Here is a 14,800-nt window from a genome sequence, read left to right on the forward strand (position 1 = left end):
ACTTATCTGGAAGTGCTCAAAGACAGAATTGCCAATGACTGGAGACTTTGTCCCTTGCTTCAGAGTTACCCTTAAGAGTTGTGAGTTTTTGACAGTGTAGTAGATCTTAGTACAAGGTGGCAGCTTGCAGTAGGGAAGGGCTAAATCTCTGGAAAATTGGAGATAAGGGAAGAAAATGTGAAGAGCTGATGTGCTATTACTGCTGCATTTCCATGCCTGTGTAAGACCTATACATTAAACTTACGTTGGCATGCTGCTAAAACCTTCCCCCTACTTTCCTCCCTTTTCTGTGGAGGCAAAACGGCAGGCTTCAGTTCCTCTGTGTCTTGTTGCTTTAATTCTTTCTAAGGCTGCTTTCAGAGTAGCTTTGCTTCATGCTCTGGCAATCTTGCTTGAGCTGTCAGTGCAGTCTGCAGGCCTCTCACTATGAATACTGCTGGCATAGCAGGTGATTGAGCAGTGGAAGCATGAGTAAGTCTCTCACTGGCTGATTCTCAAGTCTGACATCATATCCAAGAAATAGATGGCTCTCTTTCACTATGAGGATAATGAAATAATTCCTGCTGTGTTATTCATTAACTCACGTTTCATTCAGCGGCTCCGAAGAGGATAGCAAGTATGTTAGAGGTGAACTTGAGTAAGACTTCTGACATTCTTTTGTTAAGATAAGCAAGAGTTAAAGCTGTGGCAGACGTAGCTCATACATGGCAGCAGTGCCTCACTGAGGCAGGTGCTATGTGGGATTTTGGTGTATTACACTTACTGACTTCCACTGAATGGTCTTGGCTTAAAGGAGGTAGGCTGTGTATAAAGATATTTGGGAATTAACTAATGCACCAAGCTGGGTGAAGTTCTTGGTGTGGAGGCTGCAGCTTGCTGAGTGGCTGCATAGAGAGGTGGTGTTCAGCCCAGCATGGAAGTGCTTCAGGGCAGGTAAGGGAGCCCAACAAGTAAACTGGGGGACCTGCAGCAGAGAGAGCACATGGAAAGAAAAGCAGTGTGCTGACCTGCATAGAACTGCTTGTAGAGGAGCCTGTTAAAAGCCTGCTGGTCTTTTAGTATTTGACTAATGTATCTTGAGCACGTAAAATTGGAATATCTCTTAAATGTTAGTGTCTTGTCTTCCCCCTGCGTATATGCTTGTTTGTTTAAACGCCTGCTGAATAGTGCTCTGCAAGGAAACTTAAAAGGAAAGAATGATGACATGCTTTGCTACAAGATTTTCACTACTAACTAAGAAAGAAGAGACAGAGCATTCTACCCCCAGCTTTAGTGCTGAATGTTTTAAAGGGGTCTGTGAAGGCTGGCTGTGACTCATCTTGGCTTTGATGCGGGTACTTGATGACCTGAACTTCCTAATGAAGGGTTGTGGCTGTTATTCAAGTTACCATACTGAGTGTTAGCACTGTGCAATTCTGAAGGCTTGCCAAGGAGTTCATCTCTCCAAAAGAGATTTACCTGAATTAAACAATCGAATAAATGAATATAATCAGGTTAAGCTATGCTGATTGGAGTATTCAAATGCCTGCTCAATCCTTCCTGCTCCGAGTGCACTGGCATCAGTAGTTTATCCACAGAGAAGATCTCTGTCTGAAATCCAGAACTGCTAGGCAGCCCAGCAGTCTTACATTGTCTGCTACTTGTAGAAGCATTGGATGAGGGAGCAGCAGTTTCATCTAGGAAGAGCAGCAAGGTGGGGTGGTATTATGGGTGAGATGTGGCTGTGTCCTTGCCCTGCTTTGGATCATGGTGCTGGATAGTGAGTTACTGGGCGCTCTTAGTGCTGCTTGGAGTTGTATAGCTGGCCAGGCTGCTCATTTCTGCAGCACAGACCCTCACCTGGAGGGAGCTGTATTTGCTGGATATGAAGCAAAATAGTATATAAGCTTTGATTACTTGAGGAACCAGAACCAAACCAAAACAAGGTCTTTTTGGTGCCTTGAACTCTTCCTGTGCTTTGTTTTCAGCCTTTTAGGTACATTAATACTGGTTAACTGTGAGGGCCAGTGTGAAAATATAAGGCTCCATGGCACCCATCATGTTCTAAGTACCTGAAGAGATGCTATGAAATGAGCTGTGTAGGAGTGACTGATTTTTATTTGTAGTGCCTCACTGACTACAGGGGTTAGTAAAATGAATATAATAAAGGTCTGTGTTCAGAGGATGTCCTCTCTCTAAGAACAGGAGGGAGTGCATGGGAAGGAAGAGATGGAGAAGGGAGCTGAGCATCATTCATAAAGCTGAGCTAATGCTTTGCAGGTGATGGTCATGCTCATGTTTCCTAATATGCAGTCCTTGACTGTACTTTTTATATGTAGGCATCTTAAAATGGAATTACAGCAAGCTGATTTTCATTGTATGAGTGGTGAAATATCTGCCATGTCATTGTGTTAGAATACTTTTCATTTGGAAGGGGTATACAAAGAATGAGTTCAACTGCTTGATAACCTCAGGGCTAACCAAAACTTAAACATGTTAATGAGAGCATTGTCCAAATGCCTCTTGAACCCTGACAGGCACAGGGCACCAACCACCTTGCTAGGAAACCTCCCCCAGCACTGACCACTCTCACAATAAAGAAATGTTTCCCAGTGCACAGTCTGATCCTCCCTGGCAACGTTGTGCCATTTTCACGTGTCCTGCCATGGGCAGTAGGAGCACAGCCTGCTGCCTCTCTCTGTTTCCCCTCCTCAGGACATAATAGGGAGCAATGAGATTGCCTTGTCTCCTAACAGGACAGCCCAGGTGCCCTCAGCCCCTCTTGTGCCTCCCAGCACTGTTACCAGCATTGCTACCTCCTTTGGATCTTTTGAGGGTCTTAACATCCTTTTTGTGTTGTGGAGACCTGAGGTGCGCATGATATTCAAGATGAGGCTGCACCAATATTAAATACAATGAGAGTGTCAACTGGGAGTGGGAGAACTAAAGTGTGGATCTGTTTTGTCTTTATTGTGTGACTGCCTGTAACAGCCTTAACTCCTAGACCAAAAGATCTGCTACCAAAGCATGCCTTGCTTGTAGAATTTGATTTCACATCTAGATTGATGTATTATATCAACTATGTAATCTGTCAAAATGCTCTTGGTGAAGGCAAGGTAAGCTTGAGTGTTCTGAACCATGTTCTGCTCTGCTTTTTTTCCTATTTCTGCTCAGTCTGAAGGCTTCTCTTATCTGATTTTCCTCACTTAATTTTCTCAAGGGTTCAACCTTAATGGAACAGGTTGACTAGAAGGAATCCATGGAGATCAGCCTTGTCCATCCAAGGTCTGAGCCACTTGATCTAATTGGAACTGTGTCAAAGCAGGGGCTTGGACTAAGTGATGGCCAGATGTGCCATTGCCCTTTCTGCTTAAAAGAGGCAGAAGTAACTGTGTTTTTGGAACTGAACGTTGAATCTTTTTCCTGTGACTACAAACAGCACAGACCTCAGGTGATGTCTGAGTCCTTCAGAAGGAATGCTTTCTCTGAAGTTTTCTTGAACCTGATGCTTCGCTGCACACAGCTTTTATTTGTAATTGTGGGAAAGAAGGAAACGTGTCATTTTTGGTTTGCACTTTGACAAAGTTGACAGTTGATCAGGTCTTAAGGAGATCCTCAATTACGTGAAGAAATTGAGTTTTTCAGTATTTTTTTGTATGTTGCCTGCTTGTATGTGACACGAAACGAGTTGTTGGCTGATGGCAGTTTTTGCTCTTTTGCTGCAAAGTATTACTTTGAATGGAATTGAAGGTTGTGACTGTTCGGTAGACAAGACCAAGGCAAGAATTCAGGTGTTATATGTGTCTAAATTAAATTATATTCATACTTAAGCAATACTTATGGACTAACATGCACATGTTCTTGCATGTCTTTGTGAAATACAACTTGAAGACAATGTCCTAAATTTACAGTGAAGATGGTTAGGAGTCTTTATTTCTTTATGAGAAGGTTAAGTCTTGCTGGCTGAGAGATTCAGATACAAAACAAAGTGTGTGACTGAAGATTCCTGCTTACTGCTGTATGTCTTGTTTAAGATCTGGGATTAAACCATATTTAGAATGAAAACTATCTTACCTGCTGCATCGGTAACTGCTGGACTTCTGTAATGCTTTGGGAAAGATGGGGATGCATTGTGTTTAGTCTGAAGAGTCCAAGCTTCTTGTTTTCTTTAATTAATGGTTTCTTTTAATTACAACCAAGCTTTTCTCATTTAACTAGGCTTCCTTGGAGTCATGTTAGGAAGGAGTGAATGTTCTTTTAAGGATAAAACACTTAAAAATGTTTTGTTATTGTTAATGTTCTTCCTTTTCAGAGTTCAGCATATCTGCCAGGAAGAACGAGTTTCTGTAGGGAAAACAAGTGAGAAGGCAGCATTTGTTTGCCTTGGATGAATCCATACTGAGCTGAGTTTTGTGGGGAAGTGTGTTCTGGGTATTGCCTTCAGAGTTCCTTGGGGAATAAGTGCTGTGTATACCAATAACAGCATTCCTATAACAGCAGTAGGAATAAAGGTTGCTGTTGGAGTGCTTCTACAGTGTTGAACTGCTGTAGCAGTATCTACATACTGGCACATAGCCTGTGGTACCAGTCTGCCATGCCTCTTTTAGAGGGCCCTTGGTGAAATAGGTGGTACTTGAGTTGGACTTCTTCAGCTAAAAATCTGATCAGCAGTATGGAACTGGGCGCTGATCTGAGCGGGCAGATGGGAAAGCCTGACTTAAGTCTTTGTTTTGTAGGTAAACCCATTTGTATTGGTTGATGTCACCACGGAAATGCTACTTCCAAAGGGGGAGCAACACCTGAGCTTTGATCAAACGAGGCAAATATCTGACTTCTGAAGGAAATGTGAACATTTAGATCAATGGGCTTTAACTTCACATGTGGAGCGGGGAGGGAGTGAGTGTCTGCTGGTGGACATGGATGTGTCAGACCACGTTCTGTGGTAGAACTTCAACTCTAACTGAAGCACAGAGTTCTGGTACATCTGTGCCTTATGTCCTTTGGCTCTCTGAAATGCCTGGATGTGTTTGGCTTCATGCTTTTTAGAGTAAGCATGTTTTCTTAATCCAAGTAAATTTTCCTTGGCTCTGAACATCCCTGCAAGTACGGTGTGCACTAAGCTTGTGGACCTCCTGGTCTATGGAAGCTGTGATATGAAGAAAAGATTACTAGGGTGTCATGATGGAACCCAGCCTCCCTGGCTGAGCGTAACTGCACAAAGGGTAACTATTTTTTGTTCTGGCATGTCCAAGATCTGAGCATACTGCCTCCATTCAGTAGCTGGAGGTTACTGGAACTGGAGGGAGAAAAGCAAACCTGTTCTAAAATGCTTCTGTTGTGCCTTTGGAGGTATACGTCTGGGTCTGACAGAATTACCCAGACCACTGACTGTCATACTCAAATAGTAGGCTCAGTGTGTGTAACTAACCTTGGAGGCTAGCTACAGGAATTGAAGCACGGTAAAACTTGCTTCCAATCTGGAGAGCTGCAGACTGGTTGTTGTACCTCATGCCTCCCTGCTCAGAAGTACAAATGCTCATTAAATCCTTGGTATTTGATTAGTCTTAGGCAAAGATACAGCCTTGGCTGTCCAGAGCTCCTTGCTGTAGCTCAATGTTTGTCTGCATGTCCTTTTCCTGCATGTGTTTGCAGTACCCTTTTGAAGGCTGACTCCCTCTGCTTTTCATTTCATCTGAGTCCTGTATCCTGGCCCTAAGCACAACTTGCAAAGGAGCAGCACTGTTTAGCCAGATATACTTCCTGCTTCTGGCAGTAACTGGCTTTCCATGAGTGGGAAAAGATGGAATAAACTGTCTTAACACTTGGAGGATGTTAAAGCTGTTTAATGATAAGAGGTGTTTACTCTTTTTTTCTTGTAGCTTGAGTGAATTGAACCAACTGGCCAAAGAAAGGACACTGAGTAGGGTTTCTAGAGTAAGCATGCTGGTAGATGAGCCAAACCAGTTTGTCCCTTATGATCTAAATATAGGGAACCTCCTTAATTAGGGAAGGCATCTGAGCTCTGTGCAACTCTTAGTACACGCAGGGAGATGAACTTCTTCCTTTAGTGCCCAGCTGAAGGGCAGTGCTGGTGCAGGGCTTCCCTCCCTCTGCACAGAGCTCTGCTATTAACAGAACATAACACTGAAAGTTCAGAGAAGTTGAAACAAAATGGATTGCTGCAGTGAGGTGTTTGTTCTGATCTGGAAAGGGTTAGCTGCTCAAATGTAAGGAGAAGAGAAACCTGTTCTGGTAAATCACATCCACCTCTATACTCAGACTGGCTGTTGGTTCAGTGGCTGCCGGGAAGGTCCTTACACTCACTCAAGCTGCTCGTGTTTGCTTTCTCAACTTTTTCTGGCCTTACGTGCCAGCATACGTGGTTTTATCTCTTCATAACTTGGCTTTTTCTGTACTGTATTTGCACATTAAGGGACTGGTTGAAGAGTGAATCCTGTGGATGTTACCCAAACAAGTATTTGGACTGCATTCTAGAAAACAGCTGCCTGTGGTTCTAGAAAAGCTAACCTGATCTTTGAATAACAGCTGAAGTGGGAATTTAGGTGGTCAGCTCATACAAAGGGGTGTCTCTTCAAAGTTGGCTGTCTCCTTAGGTCAGCTCTTCAAATGGCATTACTCGGGTCTGTTACGTTACCAGGCTTGTTTTGCAGATACTAAGAATTACTTGAACTCATGCTTTTCTTATATTGAATCAACTTCCTGCAGATAAACAGTACTACTGCTGTAGTCAAACACTCCTGCCCTTCCCGGGCTGGCTGGGAGAGCCCAGCTCTGCATTTGGAGCTTACTGCTGCTGTCGGCGATGTCACCGAGGTGAGTGACACCCAAAGGCAGCTTCAGCCCCTGCTGGGCCAGGCAAGCTGTGTGTTTTAGAGCTCTGATGGACGTGGAGTCTTCCGACTGTATTCGAACTGTAAACTCCACAATTTAAGAATGTACTTAATGCTCAGAGCAATATGTAAATAGCAGCTTAAGAGGTGAGTTAGAGGACTTGTTCTGTGAAGGAAATGTCACTTCTGCAGGAATTGAAGTGATTCTTCAGCTGCCTAAGAGCCTACAAATAGTTAATGTCATGTAGTTAGTGTGGGCTGTGCTTTGAGCCAGCGTCTGGTTTGGCCTCATAAACCAGTGTAGAGCAGTGGTGCTTCTGCATGTGGTGCAGAGAACCAGCTGGTGGTTCTTTGGACCACATCATTGTGTCGTATGGATTCCTTTCTGGATGGGTTTTGGAGCAAGTCACGAGGAATATGAAGTGTCCATTTGTGAAGGTAGGGAACGCTTTGGGGAGGCCTGTGGGAGCAGTACCCTTTCTGATGGCCCTCATGTTTCAGGGAACCTGACAGTTTTTTCTTTAAAAAAGAAAATCTTACCACATTGGGAAAAAAAAATTATTATTATTTTCCAAAGAATTAATGTTTAGACCACTTGAAATTATTGACTTCCATACTTGTGTGAGGTTTTCCTGTGAAAGTCATCAAACGCTGCATCTCTCAAATGGCCTTTTCTTCCTCCATGGTAGCAAAGGTGTATATGCATCTTACCCAAATGCTCTTCCAGACAGAGCAGGCTATCTGGCACAATCTAGGAATATAGGTGGATTAAGACTCAAGTCTGTCATTGAATTGTTCAAGGTGCAGTAAAACAGTGGCCTGTGCTGATGGCAGAGGAGCTTCCTGGTTGCATCCCTGGGATCTGAGCTTCCTGTTACAGACACCTTGTAATAACTTTAACCTACTTAATGCTTTTAGGAATAAATGTTTATTCATTGCTGGTGTTTGGTTTTTGAATAAAGTTGTCTTATGACAAAAGCACTGAGTGGTCTTTTGTTAAAGAGGTTCTGAAAGTTATGTGCCAGAGGAAGTGTGGTGAAAGTGAGATTAGTGTGTGTATATACAAACTAATACTGCAATTCCATGTAGAATGTCCTGAAAGGAGTTCAGTGGGACAAGATCTCATGAGTACCATGAAACTCCAAAGGAGTCTTCAGGTCAGATTGGCTTAATTCATCCAGCTTCCACAATTTTCTTTTCGCGTTCTTTCTCAATCTCTAGTGTTGCATTGACTCAGGGAAATGCAGTGTGTGAGGATGCCCTGGGAGGTGTTGTGTAATTCTGCTCCTAGAGTTGTAGCTTCCTCTGTCATCATTTGGGTGACAGGAAGGGCTAGATGAAAGAAAAACACTGTGAGATGAGGGGGAAAGGAAGATGATCGGGTGTTCTGAAAGGGTGAGTAGAACCTTTGGGGCTTTGAATAACAACCTCCCTGTTCTACTTGTTTGCTACTGTTGTTTTAGAAAGGAATTAAAAAGGGAGAGAGAATTGACTCATGTCAAAAGGACATGGAGGGTGTTAGTGGAAAAATGAGGGAGTGTGAGGAACAAACTATTCCCCTTGTGCTGTTCTGCCATTGCCAGTGAAAACTCCTGCTGGCTGGTCTCAGTCTTGCTCACTTGCTGTTCTCTGTTCCATCACTTGCAGTGTAGCTACTATTCATATAGTAACCAAAAAGTTATAGTAGTTATCTTTTCACTTATTTCCTCCCAGTGTAGATGGTATTCCTGTAGCTTAGAATTTCCACAAATCTAGCACAGTTTCCACCAGTTCAGGCCCTGGGTCAGGATTGTGTGTCTTGTGAGCTTCCATGTGTGATCTCTAGATTCGGATCCATCCTCATGGATCTCTCCACAGTTCAGACTGGTCTGTGCAGCAGTTCCATCCTTCTGGGTAGTGTTACCTGTGTGTTGTGCAAGCAGAACTAAGGAATACAAAGCCACAAGATCAGGTCTTGGTTTCAGGCATGCTGCAGGGTTTTAGCATTGCTTTGAGATCCATGAAGAATGATGACACAACTTGCTATTCACAAACACTTTTTCCTAATAGTCTCCTAATTGTTAGAATATACTGTAGCCCCGTGTAAGAATAAACAACAGTGGAATTTTTACATCAATTGTGGAGAAATTGACTTTTAAAGCCAGGTTAATTTTTTCTTTATTAGCACTAGTGATTAAGTAGTCAGTCTCTGCAGTTCCTATACTGGCTTCATTCTAGGTAATCTTCTATCTTTCATCATATTTAAGTGCTTTTTCAAGCTGGAAATTATTTAAACTGGAGAAGTTAGGGAAGACACATGGTCTGGAAGTGCAGTGTTCTTTCTTCTCCGTCTGTGATTTAAAGTGTTCTGTAAGGAAGGCAGGAGCCTTGTGCTCCCTGGCCTCAGGACAGCGGTGCTCAGGGTTACAGTCCTGATGCTCAGCTGCTCTGTGGTCTCTTGGCCTCAGTGTGGCTGCATCACCCCAGAGGCAGGGGGCTGAGAGTGTGCTGAGGAACAGGAGCAAAGTACTGCTAAGAACAGGGTTAAATAAGCAGGGGGAAAAGAAAGCTAATTTGTACTAGGATGCATATATAAGGGAAGAGTAAGAACAGCCTATAGACAAAATGCATGCTAAAGCTAAGCAGAAAATGAACAAAAGCAACAGCCTGTTGGGTGTGTGGTGTGGTGCAAGAGGAAATGGAGGCACTGGGGAGCTAGGTTTGGTGGGAACAGAGTGCAGAACGTTAAACAGAAATGGAGAACTTCTACCAGAAGCCACACTTGCATAACATTATGGTTGTGACATTGCACAGCCAAAGAAGAACTGCTGAAATACTGCAGAGGAGTGGGAGGTGGGGGATACCTGCAGAATTGTCACTTCACTTGATACATGTGAGATCATACCTTTTTTGTTCCTGCTAGATGCATCCTTTCAGTGAAGAAACCAAAGCGACACCTGTCCTATCTTAATAAACATTGATTGAAAGTTAAGTTTTTTCACAACTATCTGTCACTATTTTGTTTAAATAAATATGAAGAACCACCCTGTCATAGACAGAAATAATACCATGGAGGTCATGTAGTCCTACACCCAGCTCAGAGCAGGGCCAGCAGTGGAGCTGGATCAGGTTGCCCAAGGGTCAGTCAGTTGGGTATCTCTCCAAGGGTGAGAATTTGAGAGTTTTGTTGCACTGTTCAGAATGTTTTACCTTTCCTTATGTCACTTGTTTCTCACTATTACTGTGTGATTGCTATTTCATCCACCTCCTCTGCTTCTGTGTAGAGCCACTCAAGAGGAAAAGAAAAAAGAGCTGTGTGAATGTACACATCACCCATTTTGTTTACATAATGGCCAAGATCCTGAAACAGCCAACAGAGCAAGATCCTGGGAGGATGGTTTACAGTGAAAGCCCAGGTGTTGCAGTTCAGGTCACCTTAAGCACCAGAGCCAGATAGCAGGGCTGCTTCTTACTAACTTCACTAACACTAATTTTCAGTGTGCTTATCCTTATGTACCACCATCTGTGCTTAACAAATCCCAAACAAATGAGCCAGCTATGAGCACGTGTGGCAGTCTAAGAAGAAGGATGATGTGACACCTCTCCCTTACTGGACGCATCAGGCTTTGTAGGACTTATGAAGGAAGTAGCTGCGCTCCCCTATCTTGGAGGCTTTGCTTTCTGTAGTGGATCAGCCATGCAGAGGAAGGGTGAGGACTCACCGCTGTGGGATTGGATCACCTTTTATGTGCAGTAGCAAACTTAGATTTGCTTTGTGTTAATTAAGCAGGTACACCCCAGTGCCTGGGGTTGTTCCTCCCTGCAGTGTTTTTGAGGTGGTGGTAACCTCATAGTAATGCTTTTTACTTACAGCCCCTTTTTTCCCCTTTACATTTTGGCACGAGCAGTTGACTTTAGGAAGCGATAACATTTGAGGTCCTTATCTGTGCCTTGCAGCCTTGCAGGAGGAATGCTAACGAGCATGTCACTGCCTTCTGAATGCTGGCACAAATGAGGTGGAATTATTAACACTTACATTGGAACAGTTTCTCCTGTTTCTAAGCTTTCCTACAAAACTCTTGAGACCAAGTGGTTTCTTGCAAACCTCATTAAATTCAATAAAAAGTGTGTTGCAGATCTTGTGCATTTTTTTTCTTGGACCTAAAGTATACAAAATACATCCACATCCTGCTGCTCTAAATGTCTTGCCTATTTAAAAGCATGGATGTGGCCAGAAATGCCTCTCTGAAGAGACATTCATGAGTTGCATGGTTTGCCTCCATAGCTTTTTTTTGTTTAAGGAACTTAAGTATTCCCAACAAAGGTGACTTTGTGCAGCCCAGCAGTTGTAGGGTTGAACTTGTTGTAGGATCAGCCTGATAACTGAGAGTATGACAGTGTCCTTTTTGCTTCCTGAGCCATGGTTAATTAGCAGGCAGGAATTGCAATTTAGGTTGCTGGTTGTGAGCTACAGGAGTTGACACCTTTTGCAGGCAGCCAAGCAATGCTTTTAGAGATTATCACATAAAATTATTGGTCCTGATGAGCTGTAGTTTTTCACAGCTGGTTACAGGGGAGCAGTCTTTCAGTGCTTTGGTTGCTCACATGCATTAGGAATTGGTTGGCCTTTGGAACTCTTAGGGTCAGAATGTGTTTGTGTAGAGCTCTGCATCCCATGTGACTCACAGTTTGGATGTGGTGGAAGAGCTCTGAATCCCTGCTGAGGTGACTATGTGTGAGTGAAGCACATCCAGTATTTAAAGCTTTTTGGACAAATGTATATTTGCCCGTTAATGCTTAAATTTATTTTATTTCTTTTTAGGAAGTCATTGTTCTTGCAGCAAGTGTGGAATGTCATAAATTATAGGGCTTCTTGTAATGACTGCAGTTACATGAGCATTGCTGGTCACCTTGGTGTTTTTGTAGCTTTGCCCACAAGAACCTGGACAGTAACCACACTATGGAGGTCTTTGGGGTGAAGGGACACTAACTTCAGTGTAAAATTAAATCACTTTTAATAATCTTTACAAAAACGATTGGATCTCTTACAAGAGAGCTTCCTAGTGACTCGTGTTTCCATGTAATTCATTTGCGGTGGTGGTTTGCTACGAGTTTAGCTGCTAAGTTTCTTGTATAAGCTGCTGACAATTTAAGATTGCTGTTTCAGTTGAAGGTTTCTGTGTTAAAGTAGCATCTTTTTATTTGCAGTTGCCAATGTGAAGTATTGGAAGAGTAACGTCTGAAACTGGGGCAAAGAGGACTTTTATTATCTCTTCTTTGGTAAGCTGATCGTATTGTTTTGGTAAGACAGGCTACCTGTTGACTGTTACTGATTATTCTCCAAGTGAAAACATTTTCTAAGATGCTAGATAAGCATATATGTACTTTGCTGAGTAGGTATTTACAATGTGCAATTAAAAGAAATAATAATAACTCCTCTAGATTTACTGAATATCTTCAAATATGATTCTTTGTCTGCCTCTCCTTTCCTGAGTGACGTCTAAACATCCATGTTATTAGTTACTGCACCAGTAAATACTTTGCAAAGCTACTCAGTTACTTCTGTGTGCAGTGCCAGGAAAGAGGTGAAGTCCTGCTGCCGGGGGTTGAAATGTGGGAAGGTAAGCATTTGCCCTTATCTCAGATAATTTTCTTCCTCCTCCTGTGAAAAGGAAGGAATGTTTCCACTTTGTAAACAGAGGCATCTTTTGCCAAAGTCAGATCACATTTTTGAATATTTCATCCTCCAATTTTCTAATGCTTCTTTATCAAAACCTTTGCATTTTCCGTCTGGAACTTTGGGAGGACAGCTGTGACACAGCGAGTAAATAGCTCTGGCTTGGGACTGAGGGTTGACTCAATTTCATTTATAGGAAAATAAATAGAATTCAGTATCTGGAAGCTGACATCTAGGGAAGAAAGTTACTTGCTTTGTACTAATTTTTTTCTGATTTTCCTTGCTATTATATGTTAGTCAAACTATATTTAAATACATGCTGATGTAAATGTTCCTTCTTTATTTCATCTTCTTGTTTCGAATTGCTGGCAAACACATGATTATTGCTAGTACTAATTATGTATACAATTTACACCAGAGGCATGTCTTAATGAGAGGTAATGAAGATGTTCCCATTCTGGTTGGATAATCAGAGGTTGCACCCTTTACCAATCATTTATCCTTTCAAGAGGAACACGAGGATGGAGGATTAACCAGAATTTTGACCCCTGTTTGTTGTGATGTGACTCTCCAGTTCTGCACTACATACATTGATAACATCATCAACTTTTTTGGCTGTGATCTTTAAATTGTTGTATCTGACAATAAAAACAAATCGTAGTACACTGTTTATAAACTAATATGTGTATGTGATCCTACATATAATTGGAAGCCTGAATCCAAAGGTGCCTATAATGAAGTTGTTTTCGTGGTTGGTTAGTGTCTAAGATGGATTTGAACATTTCCATTTCGTTTTTGGAATTTCTTCCTTTCCCTTTTGCTCAGTCCTGTGATCATGAGATCAGGAAGTACTGGGATTGGTTTGCTGACATGATGGGAAAGGTATTGTTTCATTTAGAATATTCAGTTTCCATCCAATCAATGAAATCCATTCTAATAAGCCAGTACTTCTTGCTGGTTTTGTCAGCAGTTTTTGTAAATACAGCACTCTGCTTGCTGAAGCTTTGCACTAACACCTCGAAGCAGTGTGAATGTGCAGCCTGTGTTCATCTTACAAACAGATTTATAAGTTCTTGTACCATTTATCTTGGCAGCATCAGAGTTTATTTCTGATAATCCTGATTAAAGCTGAAACCAACCTTTTTTTTTTCCGCACTGCTTTCCCAAAATTCACCTAAAAAGGTCTGATTCTGCATACACATGTGAAACCACCCTACCATGAATAGAAGCTGTTTGCAGCTGAGTGCAGTAATTAGAATAAGAAACTTGTTCTGTTGTAATTTGAATAGTCCCTGCCTGTTCATGATGGACTTCAGGGTCACAGCTGTATGAAGGAGTTCTTTCTCTAGGCCACCCTGAACACTTACATGGTTATGCAGTTAACTTCTAAAATAATTGTATCTAATCAAATGGAGGTGTAAAAGAACAACTTTGTTTACATCAGAGTGTCTAGTATGCTAAACCTTTTGATCAGTGATATTCAGCAGATGTTAAATTTGTAATCATGTTCATCTTTTTAATTAGATTCCTTTGCTAATTGTACTTGCAGGAATTTCTTGAATTCCTATTTTATTATAATCAGAAGGCTTTATTAATAATGCTTAAAGCTTTCTTGAAGTTATACTTCTATTGTCTGGATGGATCCATCTGCAAATGTTGGTTTTTAATGACTTCAGCAATGGCTGCTGTTCTGGAGAAGTCCTCATTATTCTTCCAGCAGGCTGTAGAGCTGGCAGCTGGATGTGTAAGCTTATTATTTTAAGGTTGAGAAGGAGATATGTTTAAATCTTAGCTCTAAACCCATCTTCTACATCATTAGTCTTCGTTATATGAGGAGAATGAACTCTGAAGTTACTGCAGTCTATGCCTGTGACTTAGCCACCATCATTTTATGTCTGATGGAACAGGAGGCTCATTTCTGACAGCACGAAGCTCAAGGACAGTGCTGCATCACATAATGTGAGAGAACCAAAGGCTCAAAGGTGAAACCAGATGTGGCTGAAGGAGTGGCTCAGCCCCTCCTTTCGTGGTATCTTCGAGTCACGAGTAGATGTTTTTTTGGGAGATAAGCTTAGCAAAGCATAACATATGTAAAGTACCACGTCATGTTGGAGCTGAGCACAAGCACTTGTTTTGAATACAGGGGGTGGAATTTTGTGGTCCATATTAGCTGTGAAAATTTTGGGATTTTTAAGTCCAAAACAAAGTTTTGCAGTGCAGCGAATAACTCATTTTACTGTATTGTATACAGTATATTTTTTAATTAAGTATTATCTCTAACTATTTAAACTCTTCATGTATCTTATTTTAGAAC

At 41.9% G+C, this 14,800-nt stretch overlaps 1 protein-coding gene across 5 annotated transcripts in view; it reads left to right on the forward strand.

Annotated features, from left to right (window-relative positions):
- Nucleotides 1-14,800, forward strand: part of MTMR3 (myotubularin related protein 3) — a 71,665-nt gene that overhangs the window by 15,119 nt on the left and 41,746 nt on the right. For 4 of the 5 annotated variants that reach the window (XM_090152676.1, XM_090152674.1, XM_031592109.2 and 1 more), the window contains exon 3: nucleotides 12,018-12,089. The exons of the other annotated variant lie outside the window; for it this stretch is intronic. The gene's annotated coding sequence lies outside the window, so the exon portion shown is untranslated. The remainder of the gene's footprint in view (nucleotides 1-12,017; nucleotides 12,090-14,800) is intronic. 5 annotated transcript variants of the gene reach the window in all.

Source organism: Phasianus colchicus, chromosome 18 (assembly GCF_987193195.1).
Source record: "Phasianus colchicus chromosome 18, bPhaCol1.hap1.1, whole genome shotgun sequence".
Classification (NCBI taxonomy): Eukaryota; Metazoa; Chordata; class Aves; order Galliformes; family Phasianidae; genus Phasianus; species Phasianus colchicus.